Source organism: Haematobia irritans, chromosome 2, assembly GCF_050003625.1.
Source record: "Haematobia irritans isolate KBUSLIRL chromosome 2, ASM5000362v1, whole genome shotgun sequence".
In the NCBI taxonomy this organism is placed as follows: domain Eukaryota; kingdom Metazoa; phylum Arthropoda; class Insecta; order Diptera; family Muscidae; genus Haematobia; species Haematobia irritans.
In genome coordinates this window covers 220835847-220860025 of record NC_134398.1, presented here as the reverse complement: position 1 = coordinate 220860025, position 24179 = coordinate 220835847, and the positions used below count along the sequence as shown (strand labels likewise).

General features: G+C 30.7%; 1 protein-coding gene across 6 annotated transcripts in view; it reads right to left on the bottom strand.

The window, feature by feature from the left end:
* yuri (yuri gagarin) overlaps window positions 1-24179 on the bottom strand; it is a 55638-nt gene that overhangs the window by 12810 nt on the left and 18649 nt on the right. The gene's annotated exons all lie outside the window — the stretch shown is intronic.

The window sequence follows — 24179 nt, the reverse complement described above, 5'->3', positions numbered from 1 at the left end:
CAAAATTTTTTCTTGAAATATTTGAAAATATTTACAATTTTCTGTGGAAATAAAATGTTTTCAATTTTCTATGGAAATAAAATTTTAACAAAATTTTCTATAGCAAAAAAATTTACAAAATTTTCGATAGAAGTAAAATTTTCCATAGAAAGAAAACTTTGACAAGATTTTCAATAGAAAGAAAATTTTGACAAAATTTTCTATAGAAATAAAAGTTTGACAAAATTTTTTTTATAGAAATAAAATTTTCTATAGGAATAAAATTTTGACAAAATTTTCTATAGAAATAAAATGTTGACAAAATTTTCTATAGAAATAAAATTTTTTCAAAATTTTCTATAGAAACAAAATTTTGACAAAATTTTCTATAGAAATAAAATTTTGACAAAATTTTCTATAGAAATAAAATTTTGTCAAAATGTTCTATAGAAATAAAATTTTGTCAAAATTTTCTATAGAAATCAAATTTTGACAAATTGAAAAAATAAAATTTCCTATAGAAACAAAATTTTGTCAAAATTTTCTATAGAAATAAAATGTTGTCAAGATTTTCTTTAGAAATAGAATTTTGTTAAGATATTCTATAGAAATACAATTTTGTCAAAATTTTCTATAAAAATAAAAATTTTGTAAATTTTCTATTGAACTAAAATTTTGATAAAATTTTCGAGAGGAATAAAATTTTGAAAAAAATTTCTCTATAAATAAAATTTCTCTATAAAATAATTTTCAATAGAAATGAAATGTTGATAAAAATTTTAATAGAAACACAATTTTCTCAAAATCTTCTATAAAATAAAATGTTGCCAAAATTTTCCATAGATATAAAATTTTGGCAAAATTTTCTACAGAAATAAAATGTTGACAAAAATTTCTATTGAAATAAAATTTTGACAATTTTCTATAGCAAAAAAAAAATTTACAAAATTTTCGATAGAAAGAAAACTTTGACAAGATTTTCTATAGAAATAAAATTTTGACAAAATTTTCTATAGAAATAAAATTTTGACAAAATTTTCTATAGAAATAAATGTTTGACAATATTTTTTATAGAAATAAAATTTTGAAAAATTGAAAAAAATAAATTTTCTATAGAAATAAAATTTCGTCAAAATTTTCTATAGAAATAAAATTTTGTCAAAATTTTCTATAGAAATAAAATTTTGTCAAAATTTTCTATAGAAATAAAATTTTGTCAAAATTTTCTATAGAAATAAAATTTTGACAAATTGAAAAAATAAAATTTTGACAAATTGAAAAAATAAAATTTTCTATAGGAACAAAATTTTGTCAAAATTTTCTATAGAAATAAAATGTTGTCAAAATTTTCTTTAGAAATAGAATTTTGTTAAGATATTCTGCAGAAATACAATTTTGTCAAAATTTTCTATAAAAATAAAATTTTTGTAAATTTTCTATTGAACTAAAATTTTTAAAAAATTTTCGAAAGGAATAAAATTTTGAAAAAAATTTCTCTATAAAATAATTTTCAATAGAAATGAAATGTTGAAAATTTGAATAGAAACACAATTTTCTCAAAATCTTCTATAAAATAAAATGTTGCCAAAATTTTCTATAGAAATAAAATTTTGACAAAATTTTCCATAGATATAAAATTTTGTCAAAATTTTTTACAGAAATAAAATTTTGACAAAAATTTCTCTTGAAATAAAATTTTGACAATTTTCTGTAGAAATACAATTTTAACAAAATTTTCTATAGCAAAAAAATTTACAAAATTTTCGATAGAAATAAAATTATGACAAAATTTTCCATAGAAAGAAAACTTTGACAAGATTTTCTATATAAAGAAAATTTTGACAAGATTTTCCATAGAAATAAAATTTTGACAAAATTTTCTATAGAAATGAAATCTTGATAACAATTTGAATAGAAATAAAATTTTGTTAAAATCTTCTATAAAATAAAATGTTGACAACATTTTCTTTAGAAATAAAATCTTGCCAAAATTTTCTGTAGAAATTAAATATTGACAAAATTTTTGATAGAAGTAAAATTATGACAAAATTTTCTATAGAAACAAAATTTTGACAAAATTTGTCAGCAATTCTTCAAACTTGTTCCCATTTGTGAAGTAGTTAAACTGTTGGGAAAATGATGATACTACTACTGTTGGGAAAATGTTTATACAGATGATTCCAAACGTAATACAGGTGAGCGAGGGTAATTTGATAAGTACATAGTAGGCCTACCCATTTTGGAAATGTTGAACATAATTTTTCAATACAGTCTCATTTTAAGACACTCCTGCCTACTTTTTAAATCCTCTGAAAACTCTATTTTCTTGAACCCCTCCGTGACGGCGATGAACGATTTGAAATCATTAGGTTAGGTTGTAGAGGATGGCAACAATTCTTGGATCGAATTGATATTCGCTTAGACCAATATAGGTCCATTGTGATTAATTTGAAGTCATTGCTGCCTGTTTATTTTAAAAAGGCCGAAGGCTTCCGCGTGTTTTCTTGATTTACCTCCAAATATGCTAGAATCGGTAAGAGCCACATTCAACATTTTAATTTGTACTCTAAGATCTGGGTATAATCCAGAGTTTTAAGTATAATATATTTCACAAAGTTAAATATTACTACACAGGAAAAAATTTCATAAAAATATTTCCAATTAAAATTTTCATTGAAAAAAAAATCAATTAAAATTTTTAGTTGATTTAGTAAATTTATATCAAAAACAATCACAAACTTCAATTACGTGAAATATATTTTTTAATTAAATCAATTAATTTAATTTATTTTTTTTTTACATTTCTGTGATTAAAGAAATTTCAATTTCAATAAAAATTAATTGAATCAATTAATTTTGTGATTGAAGACCAAAAAAAAATATTTTTTTCTGTGTATAACGATTTAGAGCCTAAATATGTTAATGATAAATGAAATGGTATACACACAAAGAAAATTTCATTAAAATTGAGCCAATGAAAATGTTTCATAGATACAACGAAACATTTTCATTAAGACAATGAAAATATTCGTTAATGGTACGAAACGTTTCGTTGACTAACAGAAAATTCGTTATAATAACGAAAAATTTCGTTATATCAATGATTTTGTTTCATTGGCTCAATTTTAATGTCACATTTCATTAATATAACGAAACTTTTTCTACCATTGTAGATGAAATTAGTGTGTGCATATATAAAAGTGCCAATGAAACTGTAAAGGTGCTTATATTTTTATCAAACCAACAGACTCTTGCTTCCATTTCTATATACACGTTATCCTTTTCGTGTGTCTGCTGTTTTAAAGCTTCCTGTAGTCGATCATTTTGTTTTTCCAATTCTTTTAGGGATTTCGTTAAATCCACTATATGATTTTCATTTTGATCATCTTCCAATTGACTAGAGCATTCTTTTTGTACTTGAACCACATCGCAGGACATTTGTTCCAAATCCGATTTCAATTCATCGATAATTTGCTGATATTTCTCATGGGTATCGATAAAATTCTTTGAGACGACCTCACCTCCAGCATCGTGATGGTGATGTTGTAAAGTTGCTTGTAAATGAAGACCATGCGGACAATCTCCAGCCTTTGCAAAACAAAAATTTAAAAAAAAAATCAAGGAGATATTAATTATTGAGATTCAATTTCATTATATAAAAGGTGATCCAACCATAATGTACAATGTAAATTATTTGTTCGATAAAAACATTTTGAGATTGTAGCGCTTTCTCTGCGTTCGTCCCCAATACAAAACTCAAATTTAAAAGAGAAATGCGTATTTGGCTCGGTTACATTAGCAAAGACATTGCACTGAAAACAAAATTTTTGGAATTAATCTAACTTTTTTCTCAATGTATTCATCTGAAATAAATACTTTCCGGAAACAAAAACATAATGCATTGTGGTTGGATAACCTTCTATAAGTTTATAGAATTTTTAGTTTATTATTTCGAAATTCTTACCATTATAAGATTTTATTATCCTATGGCAGCGTGTTGCAATAAATTTGGCTTGTATTTCAATTTAATACGCAAAAATTGCCAAAATCATGATAATGGTGATTTACTAAACTTTGATTTCTATTTCTTTATTGAAGAAAGTCCTTAAGAATTTTTGTTTTTTTTTTGGTATTTTTGTTGGAATTAGATTTATTACAATTGTTGTTATTTTTGTTTTTCTATTACTTTTTTCTGTTTTTGTTGCAGACCAATTTTCGTGTTTGGCATTGCTCGAAAAATATCGCGAATTTATTTACAAGTATTTGCCGTCATTACATTCTTGGAATTCAATAATTTTGCAATAAAACTTTGTCACGAAACATGAAACCATTCTCAATAGAAAGTAAACGAAAAAAAAATGGAGAAACAAAACTCTAAATGAAAAACGAAAGCAACCCATCAACAGGAAGGAAAGAAGAAACCAATTCGGAAATATTGTGGAAAAAAAGTTCAAATAGAATTTTGAACTAACGCCAAAGAAAAGTGTTTGTGATTCATGGCCTGTCATTTATATTTAAACTCTTTAATAGTTTTGTTTGTTTTTTTTTCTCGTTATTGTTGTTGTCCTATGTAATATTATATATGGCATTGCTATACATGGACATTGGTATGATTTAAGAACATTAGTCAAATATTTCCTTGTAATAATTTTCAAATTGTTGCAAATCGTTTAGTTTTCAAACGATATTAGAAATATGCTCTAGGAATAGCTCTAGACTACACAGAAAAAACTGCCACGAAATTTTTTTTCAATTAAAGTCTTAATTGAGTTAAAAAAAATATTCAACTAAACATTTAATTGTTTCAACATATTTTTTAATTGAAAACAAAAATCAATCACAAAAATTAATAGTATCAATTAATTTTTTAATTGACTTTCAATTAATTATACCCTGCGCAACACTGTGGAACAGGGTATTAGAAGTTAGTGCATATGTTTCCAACACCCAGAAGGAGACGAGATAGACACATGGTGTCTTTGGCAAAAATGCACAGGGTGGGCTCCTGAGTCGATATAGCCATGTCCGTCTGTCCGTGAACACATTTTTGTAATAAAAGTCTAGGTCGCAGTTTTAGTTCAATCGACTTCAAATTTGGCACGAGTATGTGTTTTGGCTCAGAATAGAAACCTATTGATTTTGGAAGAAATCGGTTCAGATTTAGATATAGCTCCCATATATATATTTCGCCCGATATGGACTTATATGGCCCCAGAAGCCAGAGTTTTACACTAATTTGTTTAAAAGTTTGCACAAGAAGAACAATTAGTAATATAGTCAAGTGTGCCAAATTTTATTGAAATCGGTTCAGATTTAGATATAGCTCCCATATATATCGTTCGCCCGATTTGCACTCATATGACCACAATGACCAATCTTTTACTCCGATTTAAATGAAATTTTGCACAGAGAGTAGAATTAGCATTGTTGCTATGCGTGCCAAATTTTTTTGAAATCGGTTCAGATTAAGATATAGCTCCCACATATAGCTTTCGCCCGATTTACACTCATATGACCACAGAGGCCAATTTTTTGCTCCAATTTAGTTGAAATTTTGCACAGGCAGTACAATTAGCATTCTAGATATGCGTGCCAAATTTGGTTGAAATCGGTTCAGATTTAGATATATCTCCCATATATAGCTTTCGCCCGATTTACACTCATATGACCACAGAGGCCAATTTTTAACTCCGATTTAGTTGAAATTTTGCACAGGGAGTAGAATTGGCATTGTAGCTATGCGTGCCAAATTTGGTTGAAATCGGTTCAGATTTTGATATAGCTCCCATATATATGTTTTTCTGATTTCGACAAAAAGGGTCAAAATACCAACATTTTCCTTGTAAAATCGCCACTGCTTAGTCGAAAAGTTGTAAAAATGACTCTAATTTTCCTAAACTTCTAATACATATATATCGAGCGATAAATCATAAATAAACTTTTGCGAAGTTTCCTTAAAATTGCTTCAGATTTAAATGTTTCCCATATTTTTTTACTAACATTGTGTTCCACCCTAGTACATTAGCCGACTTAAATTTTGAGATTATAGATTTTGTAGAAGCCTAAAAATTCTGTCAAGATCGAGTGATATGGTATCGAAAATTTAGATCTACAAAGTGGTGCAGGGTATAATATAGTGAGTTTTAAAAAGTATTCAATTAAAAATTGAATTGATTCCACAATTTTTTTAATTGAAATAAAAATCAATCACAAAAATTAATAGTATCAATTAATTTTTTAATTGGATCAATTAATTTTTTAATTGACTATCAATTAAATTGAATTGATACTATTAATTTTTTTTAATTGAAATGTTAATCACGAAAATGATAGCATCCATCACAGTTTTAATTGGACATAAACAAAAAAAAAATTATTAAAAAAATAATTGATTTGAGTTGAAAATTTAAATTAATTTTTTAATTCATTCAATTAAAAATTTAGTTGATATTGATTCCAAAAATTAATTAATTTTTTTATTGATTTAATTAAACATCAATTACGATGTTGATTGAAAAAATCAATTAATTTTTTTATTGAAGTCGATTGAATAACTTAATCATTTTTTTTTAGATTCGATTAATTATTGTGTCAATTAAATTTTTAATTAAAAAGTAAAAAAAAAAATTAAATCAACTTCAATTTCCAAATTCGGAGTCGACTTCAAACAGATTTTTTTTCTTCCCAAAAAATATATAATATGCAAAATGGTATATAAAGAACATCTGCATACCACATTTAAAAACAAAACAAAAAACAATTTTGTGTTTTTTGAAAAAATAGTGCTTGTTTCTTAAAAAAAACGTTCCGATTTAAACTAAGTTCTTATTTACAAATAAAAAATTTGATGTTAGTAGAGAATAGAGAACACTACTTTCATCTCTGGTAAATAGTATTTAGCTTCCAATTTTTAGTTTTTGTATTTTTAATCAAAATTTGATTTTTATTTTGACTGCAGGAAAAACATATTTTTAGAAATAAGGCTATGATGTATTAAATACAAAAAACTTGATTTCAAAGAATTCGGTAAAAATTTTAAGTCGTAAGAATTGTTTTCTGATTGTATCCTAAAATATATGTTATACAGTGCGCATTTAAGGGTTAAAATAAATTGGTGAAAGATATTTCCATTTTTTATGGCTCTTTTACTTTCTTGTCAAGATGCAAAAAGACAAGAAATTTAAAGACAAGTTCATTAATTTTGAAGAATTTTTCACTATTATTAAAGACAAGTTGACCTTAGTCAAACAAAAGCGAAATTCGCAGTTATAATTTAAGGTCATGAAATCTTTTAACTGACTTAAAGGGTGATACGGTCAAAATTTGGTCAATATAAACTTGACGTATTTCTTTCAATTTTGCATTTAAAAAACCTGAACACCCCTCATTTTGAAGGTGTGTGTGTGTGTGTAGAATGTTGCTCCTATTTTGATTTTGGAATTCACTCTTCAGTTGTCAAAATGCCGTCCAAGCAAGAAGAGCAGCGTATCAAAATTTTGCTCGCGCATCGCGAAAATCCGAGCTACTCGCACGCAAAGCTGGCAAAATCGCTAAAAGTTGCCAAATCAACCGTTACAAATGTAATTAAAGTGTTTGGGGAACGTTTGTCGACAGCCAGGAAGACTGGATCGGGGGGAAATCGAAAACCGGAAGCCGCTGAGACGACAAAGAGAGTTGCCGGTAGTTTCAAGCGAAACCCTAACCTCTCTCTCCGAGATGCCGCAAATAAGCTGGGTGTATCGTCTACAACCGTGCATCGAGCCAAAAAACGAGCCGGACTATCGACTTACAAGAAGGTAGTGACTCCAAATCGCGATGATAAACAAAATACGACGGCCAAAGCGCGATCCCGGTGGCTGTACACGACGATGCTGACGAAGTTTGACTGCGTAATGGACGACGAAACCTACGTCAAAGCCGACTACAAGCAGCTTCCGGGACAGGAGTTTTATACGGCAAAAGGAAGGGGAAAGGTAGCAGATATTTTCAAGCACATAAAACTGTCAAAGTTCGCAAAGAAATATCAGGTTTGGCAAGCCATCTGTATCTGTGGCTTGAAAAGCAGCATTTTCATAGCTTCCGGGACTGTCAACCAAGAAATTTACGTGAAAGAGTGTTTGAATAAACGTCTGCTGCCTTTCCTGAAGAAACACGGTTGTTCCGTACTGTTTTGGCCGGATTTGGTATCTTGCCATTACGGTAAAAATGCCATGGAGTGGTACGCCGCCAACAACGTGCAGGTGGTTCCCAAGGGCAAGAACCCTCCCAACACGCCAGAGCTCCGCCCAATTGAGAAATACTGGGCTATTGTCAAGCGGAACCTTAAGAAGACCAAAAAAACTGCTAAGGACGAGCAGCAGTTCAAGGCAAACTGGCTTTCTGAGGCGAAGAAGGTGGACAAGTTGGCTGTACAAAATCTGATGGCAGGTGTCAAGCGTGAGGCCCGGCAATTCGGATTTGGAAAAGCGAAAGCCTAACTGAATATTTTTCCTGAATTTTATACTAATTGAGCTTGAAAAAGAAATTTAATTTGATTTTTTAAATAAACGATTTCACCGATTTACACGCGTTTTCCCTTGACCAAATTTTGACCGTACCACACTTTAGTCTTCCGAGTTTGATTAAAAAGTTAATTGTATCAAGTAATTTTTTAATTGAAAAAGTTTTCAGCTTCAAGCTACGTTTTAATTGGAAATACAACAAAGCAAAAAGTGGTCCATATCAGTCCATAGACAGATTTTTAATTAAAATATTACGATATTTTTGTACTAACATTGTGCATCATTCCAGGACATTGGACGATCTCAATTTGAAGTATAGAGAGACATTGTGTGATCGTTCACCAATTAGGTGGATTCAGCAATGGCTATAAAAATAGATTTCAATCTGTTGTTGCAGTAATGTAACAACAAATTGAAATCGAAAAAATAAGATTAAGAAATTGTAGCTATATGAGAAGATGATGTACAGTGGTGGAGAAAAAAATGATTCAACTTCAAAGAAATGATTCTCGTATGTAATTCCCATAAGAAATTAGGATATAAGACCCAAATTGAATCATCTCACCCAGCCAGATCTTACTAGAGACTATGGAAATGTGGATTAGCCAACACTGAAACATATGTATAGTCAGGCTTGTAAGATGGGTATCTGGCATTTTCTTTTCGATAGCATAATAATTCCAATTCCTTAATCTTCATGTCCAATTAGCTTGCATTTAAAATTGTAATTAATGTGAAGTTATTGATTTGGACGAAACCAGCCTGCGTTGATATCAGGCTAACATAAAAATAGTGATTTTATAGAAATGTAAAAAAAATGTCAATATAGCATAACATAGTTTTGTAGAAAAAAAAGGAACGCTAAGTATATGAATGTATTTGTATACGATGAGAATGTATTTGTGAATACGATGGGGATTTAGAGTAAACATTTTAGTTTGTGAGTGTGAGTAAAATTTCATTTCGTTAGTGTGAGTAGCATTTTATTTGTAAAATATATATTAAAATATTTTCAATAAAATTCGCAATACTTTATCATAATTCGTGTTGAGATATTCCCATAATCGACACATTTGTGATGAATGCAAATCCTAGACACAGTAATATCTCAATCAAACAATAATATATTATAACTGTATGTCCCAGTTTACTAAGACACGGCATTATTCATTCTATTACCATAATCTCCCACATACTCACAATCGTGCTCTGTTTTAATTGCTCTCATTCTCTATAACATGCTATCGTATATGTTAACTTAATCAATAAAATGCAAATATCCAAGTCATACACTCAACTATATTATGTATGTAGACATTCAAACAGGCTACAAATGATAAATGAAACCAAGTTATAACAAATCCGTTCATTGATAACTGACGACTAGGACAAATCACGATAATGCGTAAGAAAAACAATAAAAGTTATAAAGTCACCATCAACTTTGGCAAGGAGTTAAACAAACACCTAAAGATAAAAAACACCTAACATACAAGCGACTTGGGGGGCGTTTAGTTGATTGTGTGCATTATAATAAAATATGGCAAAGGGTAGCGAGAGGGAGGCGAGAATCATGATATCTCTATAGTTGCGTGCATAACATGCGTTTAATATAATGCGTTGTCTGTGTTACTACTACATGATGAATGTTAATTTGGTTTTGGTGTTTTTTTTTTCTACTTCTCATTGCCTCCAGGTGATGATAAATATGACACAATGTTTTATTGAAACCGATTATGGTGTCTAATCCAAAAACTGAGACACAGAGAGAGAGGAGTGCGGGTAGATAACACAGGTGAAATATAACAAGACTATAATGCGGTTAACATGTGGCAGGTCAAGTTCGTGTTTGAATTGAATTATCTTAAGTAAAGCAAATATCTGTAAAGCAAATATCTAGGGAAAGAGAGAGTGAGAGAGAGGTATACCGTTAAATATTTCACTTGTGAAGAGAATCGAAAGAATTTTTGTTGCTCCTAGCATTTCGTTGTTGTTGTGTTTGGGAGGTTTATATGCAAATGCATAAAATCAAAAAAACCTATGCTGCAAATATATAGCCCACTTAATTTGTTGATATTTGCAAATATACTAGACTCGTCATACATAATTGGCATATACATGGTGGATCACATACATGTCCCAGGCAGGCATGGAAACTATGTAGTAAATAAATAAATACAAATAATAACAAGTGTTTTTTACATAGTAGACAACGAGAATTGGGAAAACAATGTTACTATGTGGTCCTGCCAAAAAATTTGAGAATATAGATACGAGAGTAGTTACGAGAACAGAAAAACACAATTGGACCCTGATTACTGCAATTATAACATATCTATCAAGTTCCCCCTCTGAAAAAATATATAATATGCAAAATGGTATATAAAGAACATCTGCATAACACATTTAAAAAACAAGTATATAGGGCCGTAAGTTCGGCCAGGCCGAAGCTTATGTACCCTTCATCATGGATTGCGTAGAAACTTCATCTAAACACTGCAATCCACAATCGAATTACTTAAGTTGCGGTAACGCTTGCCGATGGCAAGGTATCTTAAAACCTCCTAACACCATCTTCTAAATTGTATGTAAGTCCATACGTGGTATATATTAAATCAAAAAAGATCGATCCAATACGTATATAATTCAGTTTGACAAAGTAGACATCAAATTTTGACAAAATTTTCTACAGAAATAAAATTTTAACAAAATTTTCTATAGAAATAAAATTTTCACAAAATTTTCTATAGAAATAAAAATTTTGACAAAATTTTCTATAGAAAGAAAATTTTGACAAAAATTTCTACAGAAATGAAATTTTAACAAAATTTTCTATAGAAATAAAATTTTGACAATGATGAAAATTTTATTATGAACCGAATAAAATTTTAACAAAATTTTCTCTAGAAATAAAATTTTGACAAAATTTTCTATAGAAATAATATTTTGACAAAATTTTCTATAGAAATAAAATTTTGGTAGATTATTTTTGGATCTAGTGGCAACCATGATTATGAACCGATATGGACCAATTTTTGTGTGATTGGACCAATTTTGGTATGGTTGTTAGCGACCGGATCGGATGAATTTTGCTCCTCCAAGAGGCTCCGGAGGTCAAATATGGAGAATGTTTTATATGGGGGCTATATATAATTATGGGCCGATATGGACCAATTCTGGCACGGTTGTTAAAGATCATATACTAACACCATGTTCCAAATTACAACCGGATTGGATGAATTTGCTTCTCTTGGAGACTTCGCAAGCCAAATCTGGGGATCGGTTTATATGGGGGCTATATATAATTATGAACCGATGTGGACCAATTTTTGCATGGTTATTAGAGACCATATACCAACATCATGTACCAAATTTCAGCCGGATCGGATGAAATATGCTTCTCTTAGAGGCTCCACAAACCAAATCTGGGGATCGGTTTATATGGGGGCTATATATAATTATGGACCGATGTGGACCAATTTTTGCATGATTGTTAGAGACCATATACCAACACCATGTACCAAATTTCAGCCGGATCGGATGAAATATGCTTCTCTTAGAGGCTCCACAAACCAAATCTGGGGATCGGTTTATATGGGGGCTATATATAATTATGAACCGATGTGGACCAATTTTTGCATGATTGTTAGAGACCATATACCAACACCATGTACCAAATTTCAGCTGGATCGGATGAAATTTGCTTCTCTTTTAGGCTCCGGAAGCCAAATCTGGAGATCGGTTTATATGGGGGCTATATATAATTATGGACCTATGTGGACCAATTTTTGCATGGTTGTTAGAGACCATATACCAACACCATATACCAAATTTCAGCCTTCTGTTAGAGGCTCCACAAGCCAAATCTGAGGGTCCCTTTATATGGGGGCTATACGTAAAAGTGGACCGATATGGCCCATTTTCAATACCATTTGACCTACATCGATAACAACTACCTGTGCCAAGTTTCAAGTCGATAGCTTGTTTCGTTCGGAAGTTAGCGTGATTTCAACAGACGGACGGACGGACATGCTTAGATCGACTCAGAATTTCACCCAGAACCCAGAATATATATACTTTATGGGGTCTTAGAGCAATATTTCGATGTGTTACAAACGGAATGACAAAGTTAATATACCCCCATCCTATGATGGAGGGTATAAAAATGTGTGGTTTTTGAAAAAATAGTGCTTGTATCTTAAAAAAAAGGTGCGACTTAAACTAAGTTTTTTATTTACAAATAAAAAATTTGAAGTTAGTAGAGAATACACGGAAAAAAATAATTCCTCCCAAACGAAAATTTAGACAAACGAAGTTCGTTTTTCATTTGCTTTTTGCTTTAAGGAAATTTATTTGGAACATACTTTTGTATATACTTTTTGTGATAAATGTTTATTATTTTCCAGGATGTAAAAACAACTTCATAAGGACTAACTAAACAAAACAACAATACAAACAATGTAGAAGAAATTATTCGATTTTATAAAATTTTTAAATTTTACCTTTCGCCTGGACGGAGAATCGAACCGCGGACCATGCAGTTTGTAAGCCAACACACTATCCACTGAGCTATGTAGCTGTTATTGTCATTAATAGACAATTATCCATATAACGGTTGGCTGATAAGTCCCCGGTCTAACAAAGAAAAACAAATTTTTTTGTCAAAATTCGTTTTTATTATTCAACATAGTTTCCTTCAAGAGCGATACAACGATTATAACGACCTTCCAATTTTTTGATACCAATTTGGTAGTACTCCTTCGGTTTTGCCTCAAAATAGGCCTCAGTTTCGGCGATCACCTCTTCATTGCAGCCAAATTTTTTCCCTGCGAGCATCCTTTTGAGGTCTGAGAACAAGAAAAAGTCGCTGGGGGCCAGATCTGGAGAATACGGTGGGTGGGGAAGCAATTCGAAGCCCAATTCATGAATTTTTGCCATCGTTCTCAATGACTTGTGGCACGGTGCGTTGTCTTGGTGGAACAACACTTTTTTCTTCTTCATATTGGGCCGTTTTGCCGCGATTTCGACCTTTACACGCTCCAATAACGCCATATAATAGTCACTGTTGATGGGTTTTCCCTTCTCAAGATAATCGATAAAAATTATTCCATGCTCATCCCAAAAAACAGAGGCCATTACTTTGCCAGCGGACTTTTGAGTCTTTCCAAGCTTCGGAGACGGTTCACCGGTCGCTGTCCACTCAGCCGACTGTCGATTGGACTCAGGAGTGTAGTGATGGAGCCATGTTTCATCCATTGTCACATATCGACGGAAAAACTCGGGTGTATTACGAGTTAACAGCTGCAAACACCACTCAGAATCATCAACACGTTGTTGTTTTTGGTCAAATGTGAGCTCACGCGGCACCCATTTTGCACAGAGCTTCCGCATATCCCCAAATATTGATGAATGATATGACCAACACGTTCCTTTGATATCTTTAAGGCCTCTGCTATCTCGATCAACTTCATTTTACGGTCATTTAAAATCATTTTGTGGACTTTTTTCATGATTTCGTCGGTAACCACCTCTTTCGGGTGTCCACTGCCCGTCCTCCGTGCTCATTTCACCACGCTTGAATTTTGCATACCAATCAATTAATGTTGATTTCCCTGGGGCAGAATCCGGAAACTCATTATCAAGCCAAGTTTTTGCTTCCACCGTATTTTTTCCCTTCAGAAAACAGTATTTTATCAAAACACGAAATTCCTTTTTTTCCATTTTTTTCCACAATAACAAATGTTGCTTCACAAAAGACGCTCTATCTCACAAACTAATTTGAAGGTTGGTACTGTATAAAAATAATATGCATTTAATACTAGCGACGCCATCTATGTGTCAGACCGGGGACTTATCAGCCAACCTGTTAAGTTACATTTATATAGCATAGCTTGCGGCACACACGAGCCGATTAAACAAACTTTATTTAACAAAAATATACATTTAGTTGGGCACCGTGGAGCAGTTGTTGCTACGTCCGCCTTGCATGTCAAGGGTCGTGGGTTCGATCCCTGCTTCAATCGAACACCAAAAAGTTTTTGTTTTGTTTTTTTTTTTTTACATATATTCCAGATATGTTCGGAAGATTCCGAAAAGATGTTCCAACGTTACAACTACTATGTTAAATTTTTACTATGAACTGTAAAATATATCTTATTAAAGACTTAAATTCAGAAATGAACAGTGCTGGATATAAACGAAATGGACTGTGTTGTTGGTTCAAAAATATATATTTTTTTTATTCAAACAATAAAAATTGTGTAACAAACGAATTTTTTGGTGATAAATGTTTAACATTTTCGAAGCAATTCAAAAATCTCTAACAAAAGTTTTCAGTACACTTTTTCCAAACGTTTTTTTCTTTGCGTGTAGAGAACAGATATATGTTTACACTAAACATAATTTTTACCAACACTACTTTCATCTCTGGTATATATTGTTTAGCTTCCAGTTGTAGTGTTGTCAAAATTTTATTTTTATTTTTGACTGCAGGAAAAACATATTTTTAGAAATAGCGCTATGATGTATTAAATACAACAAACTTGATTTCAAAGAATTCGGTCAAAATTTTAAGTCGTAAGAAATTTTTTTCTGGTTGTATCCTAAAATATACAGTGCTAATTTAAGGGTTAAAATAAATTGGTGAAAGATATCTCCAATTTTTGATGGCTTTTTTGTCTTATTGTCAAGATGCAAAAAGACAACAAATTTAAAGACAATTTCATTAATTTTGAAGACAAGTTGACCTTAGTTAAACAAAAGCGAAATTCGCAGTTTTACTTTAAGGTCATGAAATCTTTGGCCTCACGACAATATTTCTTTCAGTAAAAACAAAAGAAATTTTTCGTACTATTCCAAAGAACAATAAAAATGAACTACTGCAATGATCCTAATTTGATGCCAATGATTTATTCTTTAAGTTTTTTTCATTTTTATACCCACCACCATAGAATGGTGACGGGGTTATAATAAGTTTGTCATTCCGTTTGTAACACATCGAAATATCGATTTCCGACTATATAAAGTATATATATTCTTGATCAGGGAGAAATTATAAGACGATATAACGATGTCCGTCTGTCGGTCTGTCTGTTGTAATCACGCTACAGTCTTCAATAATGAAGCAATCGTGCTGAAATTTTGCACAAACTCGTCTTTTGTCTGCAGGCAGGTCAAGTTCGAAGATGGGCTATACCGGTCCAGGTTTTGATATAGTCCCCATATAAACCGACCTCCCGATTTGGGGTCTAGGGCTTATAGAAACCGCAGTTTTTATTCAATTTACCTGAAATTGGAAATCTAGAGGTATTGTAGGACCACAAATACGTGTGCCAAAAATTGTGAGTATCGGTCCATATTTTGGTATAGCCCCTATATAGACCGATCTCCCGATTTTACTTCTTGGGCTTATAGAAACCGCAGTTTTTATTCAATTTACCTGAAATTGGAAATCTAGAGGAATTGTAGGATCACAAATACGTGAGCTAAAAATTGTGAGTATCGGTCCATATTTTGGTATAGCCCCCATATAGACCGATCTCCCGATTTGGGGTCTTGGGCTTATAGAAACCGTAGTTTTTATCCAATTTGTCTGAAATTGGAAATCTAGAGGTATTTTATGACCATAAAGAGGTGTGCCGAAAATGGTGAGTATCGGTCCATATTTTGGTATAGCCCCCATATAGACCGATTTCCCGATTTTACTTCTTGGGCTTCTACACTCATAGAAAAAATCAAGCACGGCGTGCTCATTTCAAAACGATTCGTTCATGAAAGTGAATCAACACACATGTGGTGTCAAACTGTGAACAGGCGGTGTCAATCTGACAACGATAAAATGACACCATGCGTTATCAAAACAACAACCAGCGTTCATGATCTGAAAACGTTATGGTTACGACTTTATAAACAAAATAAAAAAAAAAAACAAGTATATACAGCAGTAAGTTCGGCCGGGCCGAATCTTAAATACCCACCACAATGAACCAAATATTAGGGTTTCCTTTGAAATTTCAGGAGGGCTTGAGGACACTTCCCGAAGATAAATTTAAAGATTTCACCTATGAGGACTATATCAGATTCTGGATTTATAAGAACCATTTTTGTTTGAGTTTTAGAGGAATCATTAACATCTCTTGTAAGTGTGCAAGAAAATTATAAAATAACGTCTTGATTTGAAATTTTAAATCTGTAGATTTTCACCCGAAAAATAAAATCTGAAAATTTTACATTGAGTTTCAAGCAATTTTCATGATCAGTGCGCCTTCTATACTCACAAGAAGTGAAATTGGTCTATATGGAGGCATTACCAAATGGACCGATAAAAACTTAATCCGATACACGTTTTTGTGAGCCTTAAATACGAGAATATTTACAATTTCAGGCAAATCGGATAAAAACTACGGTTTCTAGAAACCTAAGGAGTTAAATCGGGAAATCGTTCTTATGGGGGCTATACTAAAATACCGACCGATACTAACCGTTTTCGGCACACCTCTTTATGGCCCAAAAATACCTCTAGATTTCCAATTTCAGGCAAATTGGATAAAAACTACGGTTTCTATAAGCCCAAGAAGTAAAATCGGGAGGTCGGTTTATATGGGGGCTATACCAAAACATGGACCGACACTCACCATTTTTGGCACACCTCTTCAAGGTCCCAAAATATCTCTAGATTTTCAATTTCGCGCAAATTGGATGAAAACTACGGTTTCTATAAGCGAAAGACCCCAAATCGGGAGGTCGGTTTATATGGGGGCTATACCAAACCATGGACCGACACTCACCATTTTTGGCACACCTCTTCAAGGTCCCAAAATACCTCTAGATTTTCAATTTCGCGCAAATTGGATGAAAACTACGGTTTCTATAAGCGAAAGACCCCAAATCGGGAGGTCGGTTTATATGGGGGCTATACCAAAACATGGACCGACACTCACCATTTTTGGCACACCTCTTCAAGGTCCCAAAATATCTCTAGATTTTCAATTTCGCGCAAATTGGATGAAACCTACGGTTTCTATAAGCGAAAGACCCCAAATCGGGAGGTCGGTTTATATGGGGGCTATACCAAAACATGGCCCGATATAGCCCATCTTCGAACTTGACCTGCGCGCAGACAAAAGACGATTCTGTGCCAAATTTCAGGACGATAGCTCCATTATTGAATGCTGTAGCGTGATTACAACAGACAGCCAGACAGACAGACGGACATGCTTATATCGTCTTAGAATTTCTCCCTGATCAAGAATATATATACTTTATATAGTCGGAAATCGATATTTCGATGCGTTACAAACGGAATGACAAACTTATTATACCCCGTCACCATTCTATGGTGGTGGGTATAAAAAAGATTTCCGCTAGCGTGACTCGAACCTGTATTTTCTGCACCATACGCGTTAACGGTCGCCTTAGTACATTGCACCACCAAGGGAATTGTCATAATAACGTCTAACGATTATTATAAGACTTTTCATGGCCAAAGAAAAACGAATGCCGTTCTTGAAATCGTGAACGCCCGTGGACGAAATTGTGAACATTTCGTTTTGATTTTTTGTGAACGTTTCCGTTTCATTTTGTCACCGTCCGTTCACGACTATGGAACTTAATTTTTGCTATTAGTGTAGAATCCGAAGTTTTTGTCCTATTTGCATGAAATTGGAAATCTAGAGGTATTTTCGGGTCATAAAGAGGTGTGCCGAAAACGGTGAGTATCGGTCCATATTTTAGTATAGCCCCCCATAAGAACGATCTCCCGATTTAACTCCTTGGGTTTCTAGAAATATCACAAAAATAAGTAAATATTTTTCGACAAATTCAAGAAAATTTATTAGACATAATTAATTTTTTTCAATTGTTAAAGAAAATTTTGTAGTTTGAAGGAAATTGGAGTTCAAAATTGCAAGAATGTCTTTAGTGACATACGATGTTCATGATGGACGCATTTGTAGAAAAATTTACAAATTTAAAGAAATAATGAACTATTTTGCGAGAAATACGAATTTAGTAAATCTTTATGCTTAATTTGTGTATAATTTTTTTTTTTCAGTTTTTTTTAGTTCATTTAACTAGCGTGCGAAAAAATTATTAGCGTAAAGGAAACTTTCTCCAAACATAATAATTCCATGAACTAAAATAAAGTTAATTTGGCTTTAGTGAAATAGAGAGTTCACTTTTTTTTAGTGTAGCTGAATGATAAGGGACCTCTTTTTTATAGCAGAGACCGAACGGCGTTTTACATTACGATGGCCCCACTCATACTCAGAAATGTCACCAGTGTTATTGAAAGGGGATAAGTCACTGCTGAAAAATGTTTTGGTGTTCGATCGAAACTGGGATTGAACACAGGACCCTTCGTATCAAACTCAATTGAAGTGTATGAACCGAACATAGCGTGACAAGGTGCGTCAAGGCGATTTGCAGCACGCTGTAGCGCGACCAAATGTTGCAAAAAACGCTAAAAACTTATTTTGAAGCACGATATTTTCGGAGCGATTTTCCGATTCCGGAATAAATTCTCTAGCATTTGAAAAATCACTCATTTAATTTGCTAACCCAAATATTTGCATCACACTTTCCCTCTAGATTGGCTGCACAAAACACTTTTACGCTTATCAAAGCTTTTACGTTATTAACGTTATTATTAAGTTAAATGTATTATAGAATTTTCATTTACCTTGGAGCAATACGTATACAAAACTTTAGCTATGAACCTCGTACGACGATGGCCCATATAATTCACTACAAAACGCTTTCCTATTCCAGGATGGAAACATTATTTGTATATTATTGATTTTTATTTTCTTCAGAAAAAAATATATTCTATAGGGTAAAATTGAAAAACAAAAGTAATTTAAATAAACAGATATAATGAGTATTCATAAAATTTCTCCACTCAATGCACTTCACAATAAAATTTTCCTAAGTTCAAAAACTGTTCTTTAAATTTCCCTCCAAGGTTTCATTTCATGACAAAGTTTTACACGATGATAAATTCTTTCGAATCCATTCACACTTCAAACACCCACACAATATGCTGCCAAGTGACAAATATTTTGCACTAAAGAAACTTTTCAACAATTTTTAATTCCATATTACACGAAACACTATTTTGTTATTTTTTTTTTGTGGTTTAAATATCGGTTCGTTGTTTTTGAGATTTTCAAAAAGTAACTTTTTTTCTACTCAAAAAGAAAAAATACTTTCAAAACTTTCGTTGCTTTTGTGAAAACAAAAATGCTTTTTATGAAATTCTTTCAATTATTTCCATTATTCTTGAGAGCACTAAAGAAGTTGGAATTTCACGAAACTTCCGTTTCTTGTATATTTCGAAGAAATTGAACTGCAATTGTGTGTTGTTGTCACGAATGCAGTCAGACAGGAAATGCTACAAATAGTTATGTTACCGTTTCCTGTGGCTCTATCGAACTCTCAATGGGTTTTGGTTTTTGTACGAGTATTGTGTTCGACAAGTTAGCAATGGTGATGAGTACACCCACTAAAACTCCCCACTTAGTTGCAAAATGAAACGAATATATCAAAAGCAAGGACCATATAGACAAATATATATTTGTTTGCGGTTCATCATTTATTGCTGGGTAAGGGGAGAAATGATATTCTATGTGTGTTTGTGTGCAAACTCACAGACACATAGTCAATCATAAACATGGAATATAAACCATTGCATTAGACTTTAATGTTTTGATTCGTTTATTCTTAACCGTCGTTTTTTTTCTATTTTCCTTATTTATTGACTTTTGAAAGTTTTTTTTTTGTTTTCATGTGTGTGTCATATACTTGTGATAAAAAGCAGGTCTCGCCTTCCAATACCCAGTACATAAAAGGGCTTCCAAGCAAAGTGGTTTGTGTGCAATCTTAAAAAATGGTTTTAATCAATTGTTATTTTTTTATCAATTTTAAACTGTTCTCCATATATCCAAAAATAAGTTTGTCAACATTTTTTCTATAGAAAATTCTGCCAATATTTTATTTCTATAAAAAATTTTGTCAACATTTTATTTCTAAAGAAAATTTTGTCAAAATTTTATTTCTATAGAATATTTTGTCAATATTTTATTTCTATAGAAAAGGTTGTCAAAATGTTATTTTACAAAATTTTATTTCTAAAGAATTTTTTGTCAAATGTCGGCATAAGCCGGCTATCATAAACCTTTTTTCGGAGGGTTCAAGTGTGGTTCACTTTGGGTTTAGCGAACTGCCTGAATTTATTCTGATAATTGGTTGATAGTTTTGCTGCAAGTATAGGATGCTGATGAGGAATGTGGTAATTCCGAAACGTGCGTCCATCTAACCATCTCGCAGTCTATAGGGCTTTGCCCAAATAAATTTGACAAACATTCTATTCCTCTGTTGGTTAAGCTATTCTTGTAGTTTAGTCAACGCAATGGTTTTAAAGCTGAGATCAAAACAACAAATATGATTACAGTACAAACCAACAAAAAAAAAACAAAACACGAATTTTATTTCTATAGAAAATTGTATCAAAATTTTATTTCTATAGAAAACTGTATCAAAATTATATTTCTAAAGAAAATTTTGTCAAAATTTTATTTCTACAGAAATTTTTGTCAAAACTTTATTTAAATAAAAAATTTTTGTCAAAATTTTATTTCTATAGAAATTTTTGTCAAAATTTTATTTCTAAAGAATTTTTTGTCAAAATTTTATTTCTATAAAAAATTTTATAAAAATTTTTTTGTAGAAATTTTTATTAAAATTTTATTTCTACAGAAAATTTTGTGAAAATTTTATTTCTATAGAATATTTTGCCAAAATTTTATTTCTATAGAAAATTTTGTCAATTATTTTTTCTATAGAAAATTGTATCAAAATTTTATTTCTACAGAAAATTTTGTCAAAATTTTATTTCTATAAATAATTTATCAAAAATTTCTACAGAAATTTTTATTAAAATTTTATTTCTCTAGAAAATTTTGTTAAAATGTTATATTGCAAAATTTTATTTCTATAGAAAATTAAAAAAAAAAATTCTGTGGAAAATTTTGTAAAAATTTTATTTCTATAGAAAATTTTGTAAAAATTTTATTTCTATTGAAAATTTTGTAAAAATTTTATTTCTATAGAAAATTGTATCAAAATTATATTTCTATAGAAAATTTTGTCAAAATTTTATTTCTATAGAAAATTTTGTCAAAATTTATTTCTATAAAAAATTTATCAAAAATTTTTTCTATATAGATTTTTGTTAAAATTTTATTTCTATAAAAAATTTATTATCAAAAATTTTTTCTGTAGAGGTTTTTATTAAAATTTTATTTCTTCAGAAAATTTTGTGAACATTTTATTTCTATAGAATATTTTGTCAAAATTTTATTTCTATAGAAAATTTTGACAAAATTTTGTTTCTATAGAAAATTGTATCAAAATTATATTTCTAAAAAAAATTTTGTCAAAATTTTATTTCTATAGAAAATTTTGACAAATTTTTTTCTATAGAAAATTGTATCAACATTTTATTTCTATAGAAAATTTTGTTAAAATTTTATTTCTAAAGAATTTTTTGTCAAAATTTTATTTCTATAAAAAATTTTATAAAAATTTTATTTCCATAGAAAATTTTTTCAAAATTTTATTTCTATAAAAAATTTATCAAAATTTTCTCTGTAGAAATTTTTATTAAAATTTTATTTCTACATAAAATTTTGTGAAAATTTTATTTCTATAGAATATTTCGTCAAAATTGTATTTCTTTTTTCTAAAGAAAATTGTATCAAAATTATATTCCCAAAGAAAATTTTGTGAAAATTTTATTTCTATAGAAAATTTTGTCAAAATTTTATTGCTATAGAAAATTTTGTGAAAATTTTGTTTCTATAGAAAATGTTGTCAAAATTTCATTTCTATAGAAAATGTTGTCAAAATGTTATTTTGCAAAATTTTATTTCTAAAAAATTTTTTGTCAAAACTTTATTTCTATAATAATTTTATAAACATTTTATTTCTATAGAATATTTTGTCAAAATTTTATTTCTATAGAAAATTTTGACAAAAAAAAATTTTGTATAGAATATTTTGTCAAAATTTTATTTCTACAGAAAAATTTGACAAAAAATTTGTATCTATAGAAAATTATATTAAAATTTTATTTCTATTGAAATTTTTTTTTAAATTTTATTTATATAGAAAATTTTATTTCTCTAGAAAATCTTGTCAAAATGTTATATTGCAAAATGTTCTTTCTATAGAAAATAAAAAAAATGCTGTGGAAAATTTTATTTCTATAGAAAATTTTGTAAAAATTTTATTTCTATAGATATTTTGTCAAAATTTGTGGCGAGACACAACATTTTTGCGACAAAAATGTTCTATGCTCTCCATCCAAACATAACATTTGGCTCTATGAGGCTATCATATTCCTTCTCTTCGTGTATATACAGCTCTCATATCGATGTCTCCATTCCAAAGTACGCTAAGTCTAAAAAGTGAATTTTACAGGAAACAAGTCAAAAATGTTTTTTTTTTTTGTTTGGAATCATAATTATTATAATTTTTGTTTAGTATGTACGAACTCAAAATATTGATAATAGAACATGGCTAAAATTACTTAGACCACTTTAGACCGAACAAAGCTCTTTGGCCTTTTTGAATTGGACATTTTTTAAAACTTTAGTCATAGGCTAAGTACAATATAACCCATAACTCTTTATGGAAGTGTCTAAAAAATTCGAATTTTTGACAGGATGCAATTCACATCAATCCGAATAAGAAACAGCGAACTCCATCAAAACATGCTAAGTCGACTTAGCGTACTCTGGAATGAGGGCATCGATATTATAGAGCTACTGTACTCCTCCTTGTCGCATACAATGACTTCAAGGAATTTGGCGGGAAATATAAACTTCTCACACTTTAATAGATTTCATATAGGGAAACTCAAATCATTTACACATACATTGAATATAGATATGTTTAATGTGTGAGGTCATTTGTGGAGATATATTAGCATTTACCTTATAGGTGTGATATTATTACATGCTACCAACACAACGGCAATTTAAATTTAATTTCAAATCGATAACCTAAATTCAAATTACATGCATATTTACTATTACTTATTTTCTATGTTGTGGGGTTTCCCCCCCAAACACACTAGAGTTTGTTAGATTTATTTTTTCGTTTTTGTAGATTTCTTTCTTTTTTTCTTATGTAAATAAATCAAACACATATAGACACTTAAATATAAATTAAAATCTAGAGTAACAGAACAGCAGAACGGTGTATTTTGTTGGTGGCACCTGGCTCTATAGCTTGTGTCTGTGTAACTGTGTGTGTGTGAGAGAGAGAGGATTTTCTAATATTGTAGAATATTCTGATATCCATTTCCGATTAGTCGCAATTGTTGATATGATACAAAAACATCATTTGGTAGATGTGCTGTCTCTCCCACTCTCGCTCTCTCTGTTTTTTTATACTCTTTTCTTTAACTCTTTCTCAATAAAACTGGCATTGTCCTTGTTGAATTCGAAGATATGTAGAAGACATTTTTTCTCGCCTGCATATGGTTGTAAGGGGGTGTGTAAGAGTTTTATGTAGTAGCTGTTATAACTGTTGCTCACCCTTATGGCTGAGGGGAGTTTTCCCCTGATGTCTTTGTTGTCGAGGTCAATAGCTTGTCGAATACTTCTCATTATGAATTTAACGATTTGTTGAGCTATG